Source organism: Equus asinus, chromosome 1 (genome assembly GCF_041296235.1).
Source record: "Equus asinus isolate D_3611 breed Donkey chromosome 1, EquAss-T2T_v2, whole genome shotgun sequence".
In the NCBI taxonomy this organism is placed as follows: domain Eukaryota; kingdom Metazoa; phylum Chordata; class Mammalia; order Perissodactyla; family Equidae; genus Equus; species Equus asinus.
Genome location: NC_091790.1, coordinates 30,276,352 through 30,297,895, shown reverse-complemented (window position 1 = coordinate 30,297,895; position 21,544 = coordinate 30,276,352). Strand labels below are relative to the sequence as shown.

The 21,544-nt window shown below is 43.1% G+C and overlaps 1 long non-coding RNA gene across 3 annotated transcripts; it reads right to left on the bottom strand.

Annotated features, from left to right (window-relative positions):
• Positions 1-1,233: 1,233 nt before the first annotated feature.
• Positions 1,234-21,467, bottom strand: LOC139040020 (uncharacterized). Of its 3 annotated transcripts, none has more exons than XR_011493665.1 (3): positions 20,861-21,467; positions 20,568-20,727; positions 1,234-4,575 (listed from the first exon to the last, which is right to left on the bottom strand). It is a non-coding gene; the product is annotated as an uncharacterized lncRNA (long non-coding RNA). The 3 variants fall into 3 exon arrangements; XR_011493649.1 differs by having other exon boundaries at positions 1,234-4,497; positions 20,861-21,464; XR_011493655.1 differs by lacking the exon at positions 1,234-4,575 and adding an exon at positions 9,499-10,888 and having other exon boundaries at positions 20,861-21,464.
• Positions 21,468-21,544: the final 77 nt, after the last annotated feature.

Sequence of the window (21,544 nt, the reverse complement as noted above, 5' to 3'; positions counted from 1 at the left end):
AGCATTACAGTCAACCTAAGTAACACATCACCACCTCACATAGTTACCGTGTGTGTGTGTGTGTGTGTGTGTGGCGAGAACACCCGGGTTCTACCCTCTTAGCAAATTTCAAGTATACGGGACACTCTTGTAACCTATAGTCACCAGGCTGTCCGTTAGATCTCCAGAGCGTATTCATTCTGCATCCCTGAAACTTTGTACCCTTTAACCAGTATCTTCCATTTCCCCTGCCCGCAGTCCTGGTAACCACCACTCTAGTTTTGGCTCCTATGAGGTCAGCTTTTTTCGATTTCACATATAAGTGAGATCATACGGTGTTTGACTTTCTGTGTCTGACTTATTTCACTTAGGATAATATCCTCCAGGTCTTTCCAAGTTGTCACAAATAGCAAGAGTTTTTTTCTTTTTCTAGGCTGACTAATATTCCCTTGTCTGTACATACCACTTTTTTTTTTTAAGATTTTATTTTTTTTCCTTTTTCTCCCCAAAGCCCCCCGGTACATAGTTGTATATTCTTTGTTGTGGGTCCTTCTAGTTGTGGCATGTGGGATGCTGCCTCAGCGTGGTTGGATGAGCAGTGCCATGTCTGCACCCAGGATCTGAACCAACGAAACACTGGGCTGCCTGCAGCAGAGCACAGAAACTTAACCACCTGGTCACGGGGCCAGCCCCATACCACATTTTTTTTAATCAACTGAGTAAATTTATTTCTCCTTCTTTTTGTTTATTTAGTTTTTTGAGACTGGCACCTGAGCTAACAATGGTTGCCAATCTTGTTTTTTTTTTCCTGCTTTTTCTCCCCAAATCCCTCCAGTACATAGTTGTATATTTTAGTTGTGGGTCCTTCTAGTTGTGTCATTGGGATGCTGCCTCAGCATGGCCTGATGAGCGGTGCCATGTCCACGCCCAGGATCCGAACCGGTGAAACCCTGGGCTGCCAAAGTGGAGCACACAAACTTAATCACTTGGTCATGGGGCCAGCCCCCCATACCACATTTTCTTTATCCATTCACCTGTCAATGGACACTTGGGCTGTTTCTGTATCTTGGCTATTGTGAATAGTGCTGCAGTGAATGTGGGAGTGCAGCTATCTCTTCAAGATCCTCATCAATTCTTTTAAATGAATACCCAAGAGAAGGATTGCTGGGTCATACGGTGCTATCTTTAATTTTTTGAAGACCCTCCACACTGTTTTCCATAATGGCTGTACCAATGTACATCCCTACCATGTGTGCAAGAGTTCCAGTTCCTCCACGTTCTTGTCAACGCTAGTTATCTTTTGGTTTTTTAATAATAGCCATCCTAACAGGTGTGAGGTGATATCTCACTGTGGTTTTGATTTGCATTTCCCTGATGATTAGTGATATCGAGCACCTTTTTGTATACCTGTTGGTCAACGTACATCTTTTGAAAAATGGGTCAGTTCTCAGCAGGAACTGAGGAGCTTTAGAACCAGGGAGAACTTCAGAGTAAAGCTGCCCAAGCCCTTCAATTGATGAGTGCAGCTAAGGCATAGAAAGGATCTGAGCTGCCCAAATAAACTAAGACATCGTTTTCAGGAAAAGCTCTTTTTCCTTCAATTGGAAAGAATTGCTGTTCCAACTCTGGTTCTTATGCTCCTGAAAATAAGCATCTGATTTGCTGATGGCAGCTTTCATGGGGCTGTAGTTGGCTGATAATCATACACCTTTGCATCCAAAGCTGAGTTATCCACGCATGGCTCATGATCGCTCCCCGGAGAACATGGCCAGCTACTTCTGCCAGCGGTCAGCCCACAATTAATGTGGTGTCATCTCATCGTCATTGGCCTGGAAGAAGGAATAAAGGATACACCCATCTAGCTTGGTGGATGCTGCCCAGGGAGGCAGGGGAGCTAACATCTTGGAAGAGAGATGCAGAATTCAGTCACTTGGATGAGTTACACAAATGGTTCAAAATGGGGGGAAAATGAAGTTGGCTAGAAATTAGGTTAAAAAATAGCACCACATATGCACAAAGGAAAAAGACTCAACAGGTATAGCTCAGCAGGAAGAAATGCAACTATGAGAAGAGGGCTGCTTTCAAAAGCCAGAAAATCATGTTTCCATTACCCTCAGTTTTGGCCTTATAATTCCTATAGCATTAGATCTAACTTAGGTCTTTGTATTTTTTAGAAACTGAGCTAAAAAGAGTCAAGAAAGAGAAAAAAAAATGGAAGGAAGATGGAAAATATACCTTACATAGGAAAGGTAAGTAATAGAAGGACAAAAAGGTTTGAAAACTAGTGTGACCATCCCAAAATATTTTTACAAAGTACTGTTTTATCATATTCAAAGAAGAAGTATGAAGGATATTGACTTGTTCTTCACTTCTTAAAAGAATTAATGAGGCCAACAGCCAGGTGGAACTCAGCTTAGCTACAAAGAAGAGTCTGTTGCCTGTAAAGTATTCTCAAAACCTAAAATGGACTATCAAGAGATGTTCTAGAACCTTCCTCTCTGGAAACTGTTAAAAACAAAGGCACTCGCTTCGCTAATGGTGTAAATTCACATCTGGAGAGTGATTTGATAATATGTCTCAAAAGGCTTAAAAATATTCATATCCCTGATCCAAAAATTCCATTTGTACGACTTTATCACAAAGCTTGACTCTTAATTCCCGCTCCTTTATTTATGGTTCTGCGACACTGGATATCTCCGAGCTTAATGGATCTTCTGATCCATGAAATGAGCTAATACTACCAAATTACAAATTGTATGAAGAAGTAATCAAAATAATGTATGTCCTATGTTGAGCATAGTCACAAAAAAATAAGTGCTTAATACATGATAGTTGCTTACAAGTCTCTTCTTGTAAGTGTCCATTTAATTATATAAACAACCAAGTAATATTAGGTACGTAGTTAAATATATATTGTTATATCCATACCATAACGTAACTGTTCAACTACTAAAATAATGTCATAAAAGATTTAAAAAGTAGAAAAGGTGCATGCTATATTTATCTGTGCTTTCTGCTACAATCCCAGCATAGTGCAAATTTCTAGATTGATCTAAAATGAGTACAATAAAATTTTCTTTTAGGTTATGTCCAGGTGGTGCAATAACAAGTCAACTTGTTTACCTTTATGTTTTTCTATATTTTTTGAATTATCTACAATGAACGCATATTGCTTTTGTAATCAAAGCTTACAAATTAAATGTTCTATTTAAAAACTAAGTTTAGAGAATCACCTGGCTTGCCTGGTATTATTAAACTAGCATAACTCTTTAAAAATTCCCTAAACTGTTCAAAATGATCTCTGGGAAGAGATTCAAGTTACCTTCAGAAATAATTCTGGGAGACTTTGCAAAGTTTATAAACCTTGCAAATGAGCTCTATCAGCTGCTAGAAAACTGGTAACAATAGTTTACACATGTGTGTCACCAGCTGCAGTTCTCAGAAATGTAACCTTTGGAGAGGAAAGGAGGTTCGACTCCTGAGGATTCCACATGAAAGATCTGGACCCTCTTTCCAGGAAAATATACATTCCCATATATACTTGGGATTTGGGGCTCTGTTCCAGAGAATACAAGGACTCTCTGCCATTAAGACCTCCATCAGTGGCTGTTAAGGAAGTGCCTATGACAGCGAGATGCTTCCCTCCAATTTAAGCATGAAGTGGAAAATCACTTCCTTCCTATTTCAGAGAGTAAGCCAGGAGCTTGGCATAGAGAAGTAGCTGAATGGCCAGCCCTGTCTCGCCCTTTTCATTTGCATGATGGGAAGAACAAATGAGAGTCATAGAAAGGGTTGGACCTCATGGTTGACATGTTATGTTAAAGATGCAAATTAAAATTAGTTTGAATAATCTGAGCATAGTCAATAAACCTCCTATAACTGAGTTGGGGGGCAGAATTTCACTGGTAGTTGTAGATCCCAGATCTATAACTAGGACCGGTTGAATTTTTGCCCTGAGATCAAATGTTACACCAGTTTGGGTTTCAGCTGTTCTAGATAATTATTGCTCTTTAGTGAGAGCAATATAGAAGCTAACAGAGTTAGGAGTTTATTGCTTTTAAAAGCTTACTGCGTAAGATTATCTACCCTACTCTTTAATGTTTGGATTTTTTAATATAGCTTTCCTTTTATAAGTATGGTTTGCAAAAGTCAAGGGTATTTCCATATCTCGGAATAGGCATACATCTTACAGTTCAGAAGGGGAGGGGGCCCTGATGGCTGCTGCCCCCTGGTGGCAAAGTTCCAGCACCGTAGAGAAAGCACCTGTTGCTGGGACACAGGTGACAGACGAAGCTTCAAGTTTAGAAACCACAGATTCAGCGTGACGTGGCAGCAGCTGTCGCATATCGATTTAGACGCTCGTCTTTATGAAACTTTGCCGTGATCCTTCCACATTTGCACCTGTGTTCACATACCCACGTCTCTTCGCTCTGTGAGGGGTCAGATGGATGCTGTGTTTGTGCTTGCAGCCTGGGGGGAGGCTGGCGAGCAGCCAGTTGGCAGAGCCCTCTGGTGTTTCTGTGAAAGAGAGAAGAGAGACGCTTCCAAGAAACATGGCAGAAAATGGCCACACACAGCTTAGTTGCCAAAGAAATACTGAAACACAAGATAAAGACAGAAGAGACAAAAGGTGGAGAGTCAGTGATCCACTGTGGGAGCTCCAAGTCTTCCCTTATCTCTCGCCCCTCCCATTCCATCTCTTCCTCTCCATGGCTCCAGATACACTCTCACAACGCGCCTACTTGAAGGCGTTGTGACCTGAAGTAATGACATCATCCCACACATCGCTCACCCACGAGAATGCATGGGCAAGGTGACTGGCCTCTCATGGGTCAAGGGAGTTGACTGAAGGGCACTGGACAGTCCATTCTGAGCCTGATCTACGCAGTGGAATGACTAAGGTCAGCAATCAAGACCATGACCCCAAGTGAATGAGAGGCCCAAGGGAAGTTCAGTGGGACAGCAGAGACTGTGGGGAGAGGTGGACTAACCCATAGGAACAGAGGCAGTCCAACAGTTCTGCCCAGCGTCAGAATTCATATAGCTTAGGACTGGAACGCAGGCTGGTGAGGAAGATGCATCATCAGAAAATAAGTCCCTTTATATTGTTTATAATAGAGGCAATAATAGTAGCAGCAGCATAGTACCTTCAGAGGACACTCGGCAGATTGCATGGGTGGCTGTAAATGAATCCAGGATTCAAGGTGAAATGGGTGGGCAGACAGCCTAGCTTGCCAGACAGAGAGGAATAAATCCTCAAACCAGGCTGATCTGGAATTGGAATTAAAGGTGAAAAGCGTCCCCAGGCACGCCGCTAGAAGTAGGATTCCTCATAACAAAGACTGAGAGACAGGAACGGAAAACTTGAGGCTCTGGGGGGTCACTGTCCAATCCTGATCCTTTAATAACACCAATAGTGTACATGTATCAAGAATTTACTCTGCATGAGCTTGACATTGACGATTTCATCCTCCCCACAAGAAGCAAGGTCTATGGGGATTCCCATTTTATAGATGAGGAAGATGAGCCTCAGAGAGTAGTTGGTGGTGACTTTGCTAATGAGAGGTGGGATGGAGATTTGAACCTGACTCTACAGCTTGACGCTTTTATTTTATTTTCCATCTTTATCAAGGTATAATTGACAAATAAAACTGTGTATATTTAAGGTGTACAATGTGATGATTTAATGTATGTATGCTTTGTGAAGTGATTACCACAATCAAGTTAATTAACACATCCATCACTTCACATAGTTATCATTTTTTTGGTGTGGTGAGAACACTTAAGATCTACTCTCTTAGCGACTTTCAAGCGTAAAATACAGTATTATGAACTGTAGCCACCATGCTGTCCCTTGGAACCCCAGAACGTCCTCATCTTATAACTGAAAGTCGATGCCTTTGATAACTCCACTCTACCACCCCCTTCGAGGGTCCTCCCCGCCACTCCTCTCCATTTCAATCACTTCAAAAGTGAACTCAAGGTCTGCTTGCTTTGCAGAAGCAGTTTTCAGTTAGATGGCAAAATCTGGTTTGTTTCCCCGCCGTCTTCTCCACTTCTCTCTGAACCCCAACACTGGGTACCTCCTGCCTCCAGGGACCTACGTCCACTATTGCTCAGAGGGCTGAGGAAAAGGTAAGCCACACATTATGACAGATGTAAAAAGAAGGGCAGGGTTAGATGCAAGTTCATTTCTTGTTTTTAAAAAGCAGAGCAGATTGGTGCATAATGCAGATAAAATGATATTAAATACGTGCAAGCTGAATAACCTTAAACTTGTGACAGCCCAGAACCTTCTAATGGTACAGTATTGGCCATTCTGGTGGTTTTCTCTACCATAAGGATTATGCAAGAAGCTAAAGAAAGACCCCTGGGCTAATCACTTCAGCCAATTATTACAGTAACTGAAGAACCAGTCCCACCATTTGTAGTTCTGTCACCAGTATCATTTCAAAACGAGGTCAAAACCATCCACTTCTTAGCCTGCTCAACGCCTCATACTCATCATACAACCTTCAGGTTTGTTTGCTTTTTGCCTCCCTCTGAAAACACGTTGTTCTAACTGGACCACTCTGCAGGATTCAGGCTGCGATAGAGGAGAGTGTCAAAGTAGCTGCAAATTTCTCTGAGGAACAAGAATGAATGACAAAAATTAAAGTAGCAAAACCCTCTCTTGATTCTCTCAAAAAAAAGTAAAAGGGGTAAAGCCTCTTGGGGCATTCATGCCAAAAATAAGGCTGCAGAAGAGGTAAAGAAATGGAAATTTGCAGAGCATTGATCTGTAGTAACGGGCCTGCACATTTGTCGTGACTGTCACAGGGAGTTACAGAAAAGGGGGCTGTGAAGAAGGGATTGGTGGGCCATTTGTGTATGGTGTGTATTGCCAGTCCGGCAAGTACCAGGAGAAGCAAAATCCAAAATACATGCCATGGCTGCAGTAACTACTGTGCCTTAGCAGCAGCACATGAGCCCCGTTATTCCCAGAAGAAATAGACCATCCTTGGCATTCAGTCCTGGACCACGCTCTTCATCCAACTCGGTAGGAATAACCCTATCTTGGACTCTGCAAGCTTGAATACACAATTCACTCCGGACAATTTCCACTGTACCACATGCTCGTTCATTTCAAAGCATTCACTCAAGCGCGTGGTCTTCTTCAGCAAAAGGCGATCATTGCCTAGGCTTGCCTTCTGCCAGACAAGGACGAGGCCGTTTAAGGAGCTCTTGCTGGGAACCATCGTCTCTAATCTTATTATAGCTCCTGGACTTTCATTCCTTGCTTTGTTGATAATGAACCAAAGACTCAATTGGAAATGTAGGTTTCCCAACCAATAAGTCTAGAAGAACAGGAAACTCGTCTCAAAAATCCCCTATTTATCACAGGACTACTTTCATGTTTGAAATGGCTCCATGTTGCTTGGCGAGTACTAAGAAATTTGTGTTTCTTTAAAAATGGAACTTTCCATGGAATATCCAGTACAGGGATGAATCTTCTCTATGGGAAAATTTAGCAACAAAATTCATAGAAGCCTGAACATCCAGGTGTGCCGGGTGTGTACACCTGTTGAGGAAATAGGCTGGTGCGTCCATTTCTCTATTTACAAAACAAGGTTGTTATCACCTTACCAGCTTCATTGCTCTTTCTATTTCTAGACAGAAAAAGGCTGATGTTGCCTTGTGGAAAGCAAATCGTGATGAAAAGCTCAGAAATAATACTGAGTAAAAAAGATAATATTACCGTGATTCAGGCAGCCATAACCAGCTTGTCCTAATGTAAGAACCACGAACATTATCAAGGAAAATGACAAACCACGACCATAACTGAAAATGTCTTAGAACTCCACTTTAGCCTCCATAAAAGGGCACAGCCTTACAGATGCCACTTTTTAAAAGTTACAATTTCACCTAGATTAGCTTCAGAAATCCCATGGATGGGATAAAGGAAATACAATTAGGTGGGGCAAACTCAACATTCCGATATATAGATTCCTGGTAAACTCTGAGGGTAGATACAGAACATTATGACCATCACATAATTCCTTCTCAGTGCCTTCCACTGGCTGCCTTTAGCTGTCTGTACTCCAATTCATCTTATTTCTTCATTGCTCCTTGAATTATCCACCCACCCTGTCTCCTTTGCTCTTCTTGGTCAAGCAAATCTGTTCTAAGCCATTTTTGACTTTCTCTTGCCCTGTAGAGTATGGAATTTTCCACTCTTTCTTGTGAACTGGAAGAATCAAACCCTCTCACCCAACAGAATGCTCCCTCATTTTACCAGGACCCTTTTCATGTAAGTCCCGTGCAAATGGGTTGATTTCACGAAGATGGTCAGACTCCAACAGAAAACTCTACCCCTGAAGCTCATTATAAAAAGCAGTCGTTAGGCTTGATCTTAGGCACTAGCCAATCAACTTTTGAGTCAACCAAGTGCCCTCCAGATTATTAATGCCACCATTTGATTATTCACATACAAAATGATTTTAGGTTTTTGGGGTTTTTTTAAGATTTTTTTTTCCTTTTTCTCCCCAAAGCCCCCCTGGTACATAGTTGTATATTCTTAGTTGTGGATCCTTCTAGTTGTGGCATGTGGGACACCGCTTCAGCGTGGCTTGATGAGTGGTACCATGTCCGTGCCCAGGAGTCAAACCACCAAAACACTGGGCAGCCTGCAGCGGAGCGCGCTAACTTAACCACTAGGCCACAGGGCCGGCCCCTGTTTTTAGGTTTTTTCAATGCTCTAGTTATCAGAGTGCTTGAGAACACCCCGCAGCCTCTGACCTCCTTTCCAGTGCTCCAGAAATAAGAAAACTCTAACCAATAGACAAGCTTTACTCCTAGATAAAGTGTCTGCCTGTGTCTGCTTCAAAACCTCCTAAGCAATCCCCCTTTCCCTCTCTCCAAGAGATGGTTGACATTTTCTTCACCTTCCTCCTCAAGTTCCCACCCAGGGCCTGAAACCTACAGGGATGGGCCAGCTTGGGTGTGACCAGGTGGCTCCCATCCCCCCGTTCTAGAAATGATACCTCCCTTTCCTAGTGTGCCCCCCGCCTTCCTCTCTCTCCCTGTGTTTCCTTCTGCAGGGAACTTCTCAGCCTTGGCCTCCATGCTGTACATTTGGAACTGGCTCCTTTTCAGCCCTGGCTCCTTTATGCTTCCAGTTTGGTTTCTCTGACAGGTCTCCAACTATCTGACCCAGGAGCTCCCTGCTTTTCCCACCTCTCCCTTCTCTGAGCATCACTGGAGCATCTCTATAAGACTACACGGTCACTGGAGGTAGAGCGGGTCAAGGAAATGGGAACACTTCACTGGGCATTTCCTATCTGCACATAGTACATTTTCTTATTTAATAGTCACAACTCATCAGAGTGGCTTGTAGACGCCACTTTGTAGATGAGAAAATTGAGGATTTGAGTGGATAGAAACTTGCCCCAGATCATAGCACATGCTAAAGTGAGCATTCAAATCCACATTTGTACGATTTCAAAGTACATCTGTCCACTATGGTTTAAAATAGTACATTTCCGACAAATACATTAGAAATTTTTAATAGTTACCTGAAAATGCAATTCTGGATCCATGGAATTAAGACAGTGAGGGAAGTAGTTTATCTAATTTGGAAAGGCTAGAAGGTTGCTTTGGGGTTTGTTTTTTTTAAGGTGAAGTTCCTTAAGAGAGTAGGATGCCAATTTTCAGGACCAACCTAAGAAAGAAGCATTTAAATCCTAATTTCATTTTAAAAGAATTAAGAGTTTCATTAAGGTCAAAAATAGGGCTAAGACACAGAATCCAAAGCTTAGCTCTCCTGAATTTTAGACAAGCACAATACAACCAAAAAGAATTGAAGTAATAATATACATAATTTGCGGAAACATTTTGTAAGTTTAATATAGAAAATAAAGTTTGGACTTTATAAAAAGTCCCCACTTCGTATTTATTATGCCAGTGGAGGCTTAGCCACATCTGTTTAAACTCATCCTTTTGTTTCTAGAATTGCCGACTTTCTCTAATACCAACACTTAAGAGAAAGGAAAACAACATTTGCTTTCTAACATGCACCTTCTTTGTTTAAAGGAAATGAAAGAAGGAAGGTTAACTTAGGTGGACATGGCGAAGATTCTTATTATGTGGAAAGTGGATCAAAACTGTCCAGAAATTGATTTATGTAAAACTGGGAGGTCCACAGGCAGGAGTGTCTGTGGATTTAGTCCTAGCAGTTGAAGTCACTGGCTTATCTTTTTTTATTAATTTTTCACCTTCAGCTTTCAGCACTGTTGCCAGTTTCCATGAGGAGATGCTCAAAGACACATTACTAGGAGCAACGGGCCTCTCTGTTGTCTGAAAGTAATCTCCCCATAACCCCCAAGGCCTGCAACAGACACGGAAAAAACATAAATTCCATTTCCGTGTGCTGCTTGGAATGCTGATTGTCATCACGCTATTGTGTCTGCTGTAAATATTTATGTTCTGGAAAAGTGCTCTAAGGAGCACTTACAGCTCCCTAGGAGGCACGCGGGATCCGTGGCCTTTTCTCTTTTCCCATTTTTATTATCGCCTCCATTTCCTTCCCCGCTGAGAAGCTTTGGGACCACAGGAAAGTGAGCACGTCTCTACTGCAGCAGGGAACATTCGGGTCGTCCCAACCCAAAGCACGGAGATGGGATGCGGACAGGGCGGCACCATGTGCTTGTGTTTTCTCTTCACCTCCTTGGGCTACAGCTCGCTCATGTCACACGGGAAGAGAGAAGGAAGAGAAAGCAGGTTGGGGAGGTCCTTATCTGGAATGGGCAGAGCAGTGCTGCCGTTAGTCCCGGGACTCCAAAAACTCTTCACTCGGTTCAGCTTGCCTGCCGGATTCCAAAATGCTGTCAGCTGTCGAACCGCACCAAGGTGCTGATTCCCGACATTCTTCCTTAAACGAGTAAATAAAAGACACTCTCATCATGTAAAGTAGAAAGAATAATATAACAAACATCCATGTACCCATCACCTGGATTGTTTTCAGGACACAGAAACATCTGGACTCGTGGACGTTCCAGATCAGCTTTGCAAGTCAACCCCGCCTGGGATTCACTTCAACGTCTGTGCGGAGATGTTCAGGGGTTTGCATCACACGCATCAGCTAGGACGTGTAAACAGCATGTAGAATTGTTTGAGGTGCTGTGTAATAATGGCATGCTTTTCTCAAACGGCGCCCACTCCTGCTTGTCACACCCAGAATATACACGGAGCATCTCGGGCAGCAGGCCCTGAGGAAGCAGCTCCTCCAGCAGACGCATCATAAATTTTGTTGAGTTCAGTGATCATAATTATGCTAATTTAGAGCTGAAAGAAATCCCAGGGCCCATCCAATTTGACTCCCTCCTTTTACAGATGGCAAAAGCTGAGTCTCAAAGGGATTAAGGGGTGCACCCAATGTCACACAAATACTTGATGGGATCAGGGCTAGAACCTCATTCTCTAGCATCACTCAGTCTAATGTTTTTTCCATCATCACCCCATATTGTTTTCATAAAAAACAAAGTGAAAGCCATACATATTTGCTTTAACCATTGGCAAGGCTGATTCAGGGGGCAACAGTGGTATTTCATGCCCCACCTCTCCTTACGATGTTTACTTCCTTTTGACCAGGTTCCAAGGGACCCCAGCTCTCTCCTGATCGCCCAGGACCCTGTCCCCTGTGCCTTGCCCCATTTACACATTGAACACCATCCTGGGTCCCAGTCCCTCTGCCCTTACCTGTGCTGGCTAATCTGAGCAAGGAGCTCTCCCTATGGATATTGCACTGCTATGCATGCTAGTGACCCACTGGTGGTCCCTAAATCCCAGTGCATTAATAGAACCCCTAAAACTCAACACCAATCTCCTCCCTGCCATCATGGACCAGGATCAGTTGACTGGGCCTTCTTCCATCCTCCTTCCTTCTGCTACCAAATAATGTAAGTGCACCATCCAAAATGCAAAACATAAAGACAAAATAGTATATGAGAATAAAGAAGGAAAGGACCTGGATCATCCACTAACAGAATAATCTAACACTGGAAAATAAAGAATAGGCTACAATTATCATTCTTCTAGAACAGATTTCCAAGAAACTGAATCTCCCGAACATTCGGTCAAGGCAGTGAAATCGAATCCAGCGATGCCAAGTAGGCTGTGTCTCCCACGTGTTTATGGCAGGGCCAGAAGAGGCATCTGGACTTCTAGTCACCTGCCGTCTCCGTACTCGACATGAATCCAAATCACATTTCTCAGATGCCTCCCTGAGAGGTCCCAGGCTCTGCTTTCAGCGCACAGTCCCACCTGAGAACGGCGCCAGTGCCTGGACTCCACGTGGCCTGAACAATATAAAGCAGCCAAAGAGTCTTGGTCCAGAAGGAGCTCTGCACACAGCACTCAGAGCTTCTGTATCGGCCTGCCCCAAGGAGACCTGACACTCCTGCAGTCGGGGAATCTGGCTTCAGGCAGCCGGCTGCTGGTTTCCCCTGGACTGATGTATTAGATTAGCTGAATGCAAAAATCCCTTCAACTTTAAAATCTTAAGACTCCTTGATTTCAAGGTCACTTTTCTGCAGAGCTGCAACTACTGACATTCCCAGAGGGGTTTCCCTGAATGGGGGTCAATGAGCCCTAGAAAATTCCTCACTGGCTCCCAAAGAAGCCCTCCTTTCTTCTTCTCACCTTAGTTCCCACTCCTCGCAGTTGGGCGTGAGAAAAGAAAGCATACACGTGTTTGTGAGAGGACACCCGTGAACTGGACAGCTCATCACCACCGGACTAGAATAGACTTGGCACCGGGTTGGTCTCTAGCTCCTCTCTGAATGCTGCGGAGACAGAAGCCCAGTGCCCTTCATCACTGCCTCAGTCCTCTTCAGAGAGGCAGATCCAGACTCGACGCTGCCTCCAGAACCTTCTACTTCTAGAATCTTCTAGGCCTGTGCAGCCTAGCGAGTTACTTAACATCGTCAAGACTCAATTTCCTCCTCTAAAATAAGGAAAATAGTTTCACTTACCACAGAGGGATATTTGCAAAAGAGTGAGAAAATAGATATTAATTCCCTTAGCACAGTGCCTGGTACACGGTGAGCCAACAATGCACATTGTTATTATTCACAGTGGGCCTGAGAAGCTGAGGACTAGAATAGTGTTGGGAATTGTATGTTCACAGGCCCCATCTAACACAGCAGAAAACAGAGACGTAGAAAGATAAATTATTCTCCCAAATTCGTGCCAGCAGAATCTGTGCCCGCCAGCCCACATCCAGCATGTGCCACAGTCCTCACAGCCTAAGGCAGTTTCCTTTCTCAGCTTGTCCTTTTTCTTAATGGCCACAAAGCCATCTTGAATGTTTGCTTGGTGTTCTTCTTCGTTAAACTAAAAACAGCACACCCTTGAGTGCCTATTAATCTTGATTCGCTTTTCTGAGCAAGCCATCTGACTTGTGTTGCATTTCACAAAGTCTCTCCATATGCTTGCCATAAAACATCCTTCCTCTTCTTTCTTTCTTTTTTTCCTTTTTCCAGCCCTTTGGACACTCAACGGAGCCTCCTCTAAAACGTACTTTGGAAATCCAAATGCTCGTAATGACTCACGTCAAAGAGCTTTCTCCTCACCTTCTCCCATGAATTGCAGCCTCCCTCCTGACAACTCACCTGTCTGCAAGAGGCATGGGCCTGGCCCTTGTAAGTCATCTCAGGTACAGAACTACGCTGGGGCCACAGCACTTGGCCCGAGTCACAGGGCAACAACTCACATGAGGACCATTTTACAGCTGAGCTGCAGAAATGTGACTTCTGCTCGGGAAATGAATTTGATAAGAGGGTTTTCTCACTTGGATTCTCATCCGGCTCTCCTGACATGTCTTATCATAAGACACATTTTTGGTATCCGTTGATCCTGAGTCAGTTAAACTCAAGGAATCCCAAAATAAGTTTGCTGAATTCTTGGGTGAAAAATGTACTTAGAGGCAGTGGCACAATTTATGAAACAGAAACTCTACTTTCAAAGTCATTTGAACTCAACACATATTTATTGAGTACCCTCTGCATGCACGGCCCTTGCTAGTATTTTCATCTACACATCTTGCTTAATCTTCACAGCTCCACAGTGAGTAGATTTTGTTCTGCTTCAGTATTTCAGGAAGAGAAAAGTGAACCACGGTATAACCCAGGGTTAGAGGCAAAAAAAGAAATGTCTGTGTCATCAGTTCAGTATAATATTTATACATTCTCTACTTATATGATCTATAGAATAAATGTTCCATTAATGGAACTAACATTCCGTATAGTTTTATGTAAGAAGGGTTAATGAAAGTGGTTTTATTCTGAGCAGATAAATTTATAATGAGCCTTAAGTTACTATTTTTATTTGTATTAATTATCCTTTAGGGTGCCAGGCAGGTGGTAGAAACTCAGAGAGTTCCCAGTGATTTGTCTGAGATTTTGAGATTTTAAAATTCTGCTCAGTGTGACCAAGGCAGAGCAGGGCGCAGCAAGGGGTCTTCTTGGAATGAATGTTAAACAGGACTGAATGTGGGACACACATGAATCTCTCCATCTCTCCAGGATGTCTGCATGGAGGGCTGATTGTGTCCCCGGGGTGACAGTCTCACGTGGTGACACCAAACTGTGAAATCCCACATAGACCCAGTGTGGGTCCACATCTGCGCTGTCAATTAAAAACAGCCCAAGGAAATTATCGTTCTTATTTCTAGGCAGTTTATAGCACTCTTTCTGATCTTCTGCCCTGGGAACCATGTGCTTCAAGACATCTTCCATTGGGATGAAAGCACTCTGCTGCAATAAAGCATTATTTACATTACTATTTACTGAGACGGCTTGAGGCCTCCCATGGGCACGAGCTGGTGGATTTCAGCAGGAGTTCATCGATGCTGGGAAAGCCGGCTCTTAGGCCTTGCCATGGTAAATAAAGAGGCATCTCCATATCATCCAGTCATGCGTTAGGCCTTTGATAATTTGCCTGCCCACAATCAAACACTCTGGGGGATTCCATATCCATGGGTGGTTTCCACTTCCCTCCACCTGAATGACATCCTCGCTTCTTATTCATCCCTTTTATCAAACTGGTGCATCCTCATATCATGCACGTTAATTTTTGATACTCGGCTAAATAAAGCATGAAAAGAAAGCAAACTTCCCGGTAAAGATGGACCAAAAGGGAAGAAATAATGTCAAAGTCTTTTGCAGATTATTCCTCTGCTTCCTGCCAATCGTGCTGTGGTGGAAAGCTGCCTGTGAATAAGTACGTATGTGTGAACTTAGCTTTGATGTTATTTCCAACACGTGGACGCAGCAGGGCCAATGGCCTGGCTTTGGATGAGATGTCTAGGACTGCATCCCCTTGGGGGCTACAGTGAAGGCAGAGAGGGCACCTCTTCCTCGGAGTCTATGCGCATCCAGCGACTTTCTGCTTACCATTGGTTTCTCCTGCATATTTTCTTATGGGAAAAAATGGCGGCTCTATTTCTCACTGTAAATTGAAATTTTAATCAAGATTCAATTGAATCTGTCTCTTGAGAGTATAGTCACGGAGAGTCAGCTCCCCTTAGGTGATTAGTTGTGGATTGTGTTGAGACCCAGACCTCAGGCAGAAGATAACCTTAATTATCTGCCCCAAGAGGCTGTGTCTGAACTGTTGGCCAGGCTCTTAATGTCTGGTGGCCTGACATCGAGGTCTGAGTCAACCTGAAGCAACCACACCATCTTCCATAGAGGGCCATGCTAGTCCAGCAAACCAGATATTGCAGGAGGCCAAGCGGCATGCTCTCTCTTTCCCCTACTCCCCAGTAGTGGAAGACATCTCAACAATTCTTGCTCTACAGGCTTCTCACTTATAAACTCTATGCAAACCGTCCCATGTATAAAGTACAATACAATTGGTTGGACTCTTTATTAATCACAACTTTAGTGCTGTCATATGTGCCTGAGTCACCTTGATCAGACTGTGTGATCCCAAGTCTCTCAGTTACACATTTATAAATTATTGGGAAAACATTCTTACAAAGTAATCTTATTTGCAATTAAATGCATTGCAATTAATAAGGGGCAAGGGGAATCGGGAATGCTAGTGGTGGGACACAAGCTGGAATTTTAAGTAGGATGATCAGTGTAGACCTTACCAGAAGGTACCATTTGAGTAAAGACTGTTACTTCACTGTAGATACCCAGATGAATCAGGCATAGCATCTGAGCTTAAGGAGTTTGTCATCTAATGATGGAAAATTTTCCAGAAGACAGACAACAGACTGAAGTCATTAAAGACTGATGAAAAGATGTATGTAAATAGCAATGAAAGGAAGAACATGTTAACTCTAATGAGATACATATAGGCAAATAGCTTTCGTGCGTCTCAGAATGAAGACAGGATGCTGAGAAAAGGGCAATTATCTATACCAGTCGCTTGATGAGGACGGGAGGAGGGCGATAGAGGCCAGCGTGACAGGGCCATTACTAGAAAAGCAGATGGTATAATGTTGGGAAGAGCTGAGTTTGTGTGAAGGCTGGAGGAGGTGGGAGAAAGCATTTTAACAGTCAACAGAATGAAAACTACTGCAGGTGATGCAATAAATGGATCCCTAAAAAGTGAAGGAGCAGAGACCAAATGGACATGTTGACCCTGGTGGCAAGGCACAGTTCTTTCTCTGAGATGAATGCAAAGCAGGACCAAAGCAAGGACTCAGAGAAGGTTGAGATGGAGAGGAGGAACGGGGCTCAGATGCCCGCATCAATTTCCTTTGGAAAGTAGGAAGCAAGGACATTTGCCAAGAATGAGCAAGTAGGGATGGAGATTAGGGTTTGGCAAGTCAGAAAAGATTTAGAAAAAGCACACTTAGAAATATGCTTACGAGTCAAATAAAGATAAATCAAAAGGAACATGAAGTATCAGCAATTGGAACCAAGAAGCCCTAGATTGGGACTCTCCCCAAGATGCTCAGCCACCTGGGACAAGGCAGAAGGACCAAAGGCGAGAGAACCAGGGGCGTGGACCAGAGAGAACAAAGCAAGGCGTCAGTGAGCTACCTCACAGCTCCGGGGCCACGAGGGCCATTCGACAGGACTGCGAGCTTCAATAACGTCTGCATTAAGAATCCATACAGTGTCTTTAGCAAACAGATGAAATCATCAGGAAAATCATTCAAATTTGGCTGGAATGGCTTCAGAATCTGTTTTAGGATTTTGGCACTGGACACTTAATTCAATTTGTCCCTAGGCCTCCAAGACCGTAGAATAAAACAGGAGAAATTCTCCCTACTTCTTATTCAAAGAACATTTAGAGTAATTAATATATTATCTGTCAATTGTGTTACTGTCGATTGTGCAGTAACACTTAAGTCTCAACTTCCTAATTCATAATCAGCTAACCAGACCAAATTGCATAGTTCTGAAGAAAATATAAACACAAGCATGGAAACAGTTTATCCATAAAGTACAGCATTTGATAAGTTCACCGTGAATAACTCAGACTTTGTGTTTCACAAAAGCACACCTCTTATACAACTCAATATGAATATGAATATATACACCCAAGCTCTGGCTTTTTTGTGGGGTGGGGTTTTGTGTGTGTGTGTGTGTGTGAGGAAGCTTGGCCCTGAGTTAACATCTATTGCCAATCTTCCTCTTTTTCGCTTGAGGAAGATTAGCCTTGAGCTAACATCTCTGCCAATCTTCCTCTCTTTTGTGTATGGGATGCCTCCACAGCATGGCTGATGAGTGAAGTAGGTCTGCACTCAGGATCCAAAGCTGTGATCCCAGGCCGCCAAAATGGAGCTTGTGTAACTTTACCCACTTGGCCACGGGCTCAGCCCCCCAAGCTCTGTATTTTGAAACATATATTGACAGAACATTGTCTGTTCATTTAATTTTAGTGTTTTATCTTCCTCAGGCCATGTTTCTTACATAAAATATTTGGGGTTCCCCAAAATAATGCTATTAAAATGATTCATTTGTGTATTCAAAATAAACTCTTCTCTGTACTTGGGCAAAGGGGACGTATTAGCCAACGTGTCGTTGAAATGACTATCAAAGGGCTCCAGGCTGTGTGGTGAGGCAGAGGAGGTCAGAAAAGGGCCTGAGAATGGTAAAGATTGGGATTATCTGAGGCCTGGGAAGAGATGGTGAGGATATGGAGAAGGAAGAGCAATTCCTGTGAGAGTGAGGAAGAGAAGGAGGACGCAGGGAAGAAGTGTCAGAGAGAATGTTCAGGAAGGGAAGGCCCAAGTTCACGTGTAGTGCAGATCCTAATGATAAGGGTCCAGCTATGGATGAGACAGCTAATTTCGACTGGAGGGGAAGGTCTTTGGAACCAGAAGGCTGAATTGCTGGGAGTCTAGTTTTCCTTCTCCAATCTGTTCTTCCTAAATTCACCAGAGGGATCTTTCCAAGAGCAAAATCTGAACTGAACTGTCGCATGTTTAATAAACGCCGTCTTGGCCACTTATTCCAACTAATAAATGCTTACTCGTCCTTCAAGCCTCTGCTCAAGTGCTAACCTCCTTTGAGGAGCCTTCCTGGGCTCTAGGCAAAGTCTGGCATTCGCTTCTCCACCATCCCATCGCACCGTACACAAGTGTCATTAGTGCTTATTGCTCTGTGTTGCAAATTCCACATTATGAGTTCTCTTCTAAAATACAAGATCCTTAAGGGTGAAAAGTCAGATTTATTCGTGGCTGCGCCCTACTGCCTAGCATGAAGCCTAGGACATTGTTTGTGCTCAACTAATTAATATTTAATAGTAGGGGTTTTTAAATGGGAATGAACATTTCAATCTTCTGGAGGGATTTTGCCAAATGCAGAGTCCATTGCCCTTCCCAAGACTTTATGGATCTAACCTCTGGGGCCGCATTTGGGCAATTGCATTCTGAAGATGCCTCCTCAGATGGCTCAGATCCTGCCCATGGTCGAAAGCCTCAGCCCTGAAGATGCTGCTCCAAATTCTATGCATTCACACTACTGACATCACTCATGGGGTCTGGAGGCAGGAGGTCACTGTGAAGAACCCAGGTTCCAGAGCCAGATGGATCTGGAGTCAATTCACAGCCCTAGTCTATGAGTCTATTGCCAACCAACCATGGGAACTTGGGCAAGTTCCTACACCTCTGAGCCTTGACTCAGTGGGTGGTTGTAAAAATTAAATGGGACTATGCACAGTACATAGCAGACATTCATGCTGGTCCTGATTATGTCTGGTAATGAATCAAAGTCTTGGGCATACTCTTTCCATTCCATCCTGTCTATTATAATAATGATGATCTTTTGTATATTTGCAAAGCTTATTATTCTTTCCATAAAACTTTCACATTGTTGACATCACTGAAATCTCTTAATAACTCTAAAAAAGGAGGCAGAGAATGCCTTGTTTACTCACTTTGTAGATGAGGGAATTGCACTGCATGGAAGCATAAAGATTAGCCTTGAGCACGTCTGAATGCCCGCGCCAGAACAAACGCCTTCCTGTTCTTCTCTCTTTGACCACCGACTCATCAGTGCGCATTTGCCCTGTCCCCAGGTAGTCACACAGGTGTACAGGGAACAGCCATTCATTAGGTCATCATCCGCTCAGGATAAAAGGAAAGCAGCTTGCCAGAAGTAAAACCTCTATCTAGAAGGATTAAAGTTCTGGCGACGAGAATGCCACGTGCTAAGATGCAGAGGCAGGAAAGAGACAGGTGCGTCTGGAGAATAAGCTCATGGTTGATTCTGATGAGTAAGAGAATATGCTGGAAGGAAGCATCCCAGCCAGATCATGAAGGGCCCTGAATGACATCTACACTTGTTTGGAGATGCAGAGTCATTGATGGTTGTTAGCAGGAAAATTGATGGTTTCAACGCTCTGGCTCCAGCTTTCGGAATAGATTAAAATGGGGATAATAATAATAATAACAAAACACATGCTGGGCACTGCCCTAAAGGCTTTACAAGAATTAATTCATTAACAAAAATAATAAAGAGGGGCTAGCCCAGTGGCACAGCAGTCAAGTTTGCATGTTGCACTTCAGCGGCCTGGGGTTCACTGGTTCGGATCCCAGGTACGGACCTATGCACTGCTTAACACGCTGTGGCAGGCGGCCCACATAAAAGGTAGAGGGAGATGGGCATAGACATTAGCTCAGGGCCAATCTTCCTCAGCAAAAAGAGGAGGCAGATGTTAGCTCAGGGCTAATCTTTCTCAAAAAAATAAGAGTTCATAGATAGAACAGTTGGGCAGTTGCTGGAGGCAGAGGAGAGGAGAAGCAGAAGTGGGTGAAGATGGTTAAAAGGTACAAACTTTCAGTTATAAAATAAATAAGTCTTAGGGATGTAATGTACAGCATGATGACTATAGTTAATAATACTATATTGCATATTTGAAAGTTGCTAAGAGATTAGACCTTAAATGTTCTCATCACAAGAAAAATAATTTTTTATAACTATATATGCTGATGCATGTTAATTAGACTTACAGTGGTGATCATTTTGCAATACACACAAATATTGAATTATTATGTTGTACACCTGAAACTAATATAAATCTTATATGTCAATTACACCTCACTTGTAAAAAGAAGAATTAACGCATTTAATCCTCATACCCACCCTTTCAGCATCATTTTCTTCATTTTACAGATGAGGAAATCAGGTCAAGGTGATTTTAAAGAACTTGCCACGATCACATAGCTGGAAAGTGGCAGAGCTGAGACCTGCTGGGCGTCTGGCTTGAGGGGCAAAGCTCTTAAACACTGCTCACTGGTACCTCCTAAGAAACAAAAAAACAGGCAGATCAGTCAAGAGATGGTAGCAGTGGGAATGAAAAAGAAGAGAAAGAAGCAAGAGCAAACAAATGTAGACTGTTAAAGACTATTATCTAGTATTTGTAGAAATCTACTTGCCAGGTGTATCAAAGACATCTTTCATTCATCGCCTTTATAAGTAGAAGGATAGTTGGCAAGAATGATTCATTTTCATCTTCATCCATATTTTGCAGGTCAGGAAACATTCAGAGGTGTTGTAAGAATTTTCCTCCTCTCTGTTGAGCCCTTATTTGGTCTGGGGGGATCGATGCCTTATGCCTCACAGACATCAAATAAGTAATGACTCAAGCAAAGAGAACCCAGGAAAGACAGACACCCAGGCCATGTTTGTTCTGAGCAACTTCATCTTGAGAGGCCATACTTTCTAGAAGATATTTGGCAATAAAAGATAGAAGAATGTAAAGATTGGAAGCATTAAGGAGAGGAGTGAAGAGAAAAAACAGATCCGAAAGGCTTCAGCTATCTTTGAAAATGACCAGAAATCTAAAAGCATAAAACATTTTCAAACTTGCAACTGAAATGGGAAAAAAAAAAAGGATAACCATAAAAGAAAGGATGCCCAAAGCATTGCCTAAGCTGTCCTGGGTGTCTTCCTGAAAGAGCCCTGGAAGACTCTGTGCCGAGAGAAAAGCCCCATCTGGATGCTTTGGAGACGGCCCTCACTGACCTCATGCTCTTTCCCTGAGCTCATCTTGGACGGCTTCACGGATAAGCAAATTATGTTTGATGTGCTGCTTTTAATATCTCTCCTTGTTTTCTGAC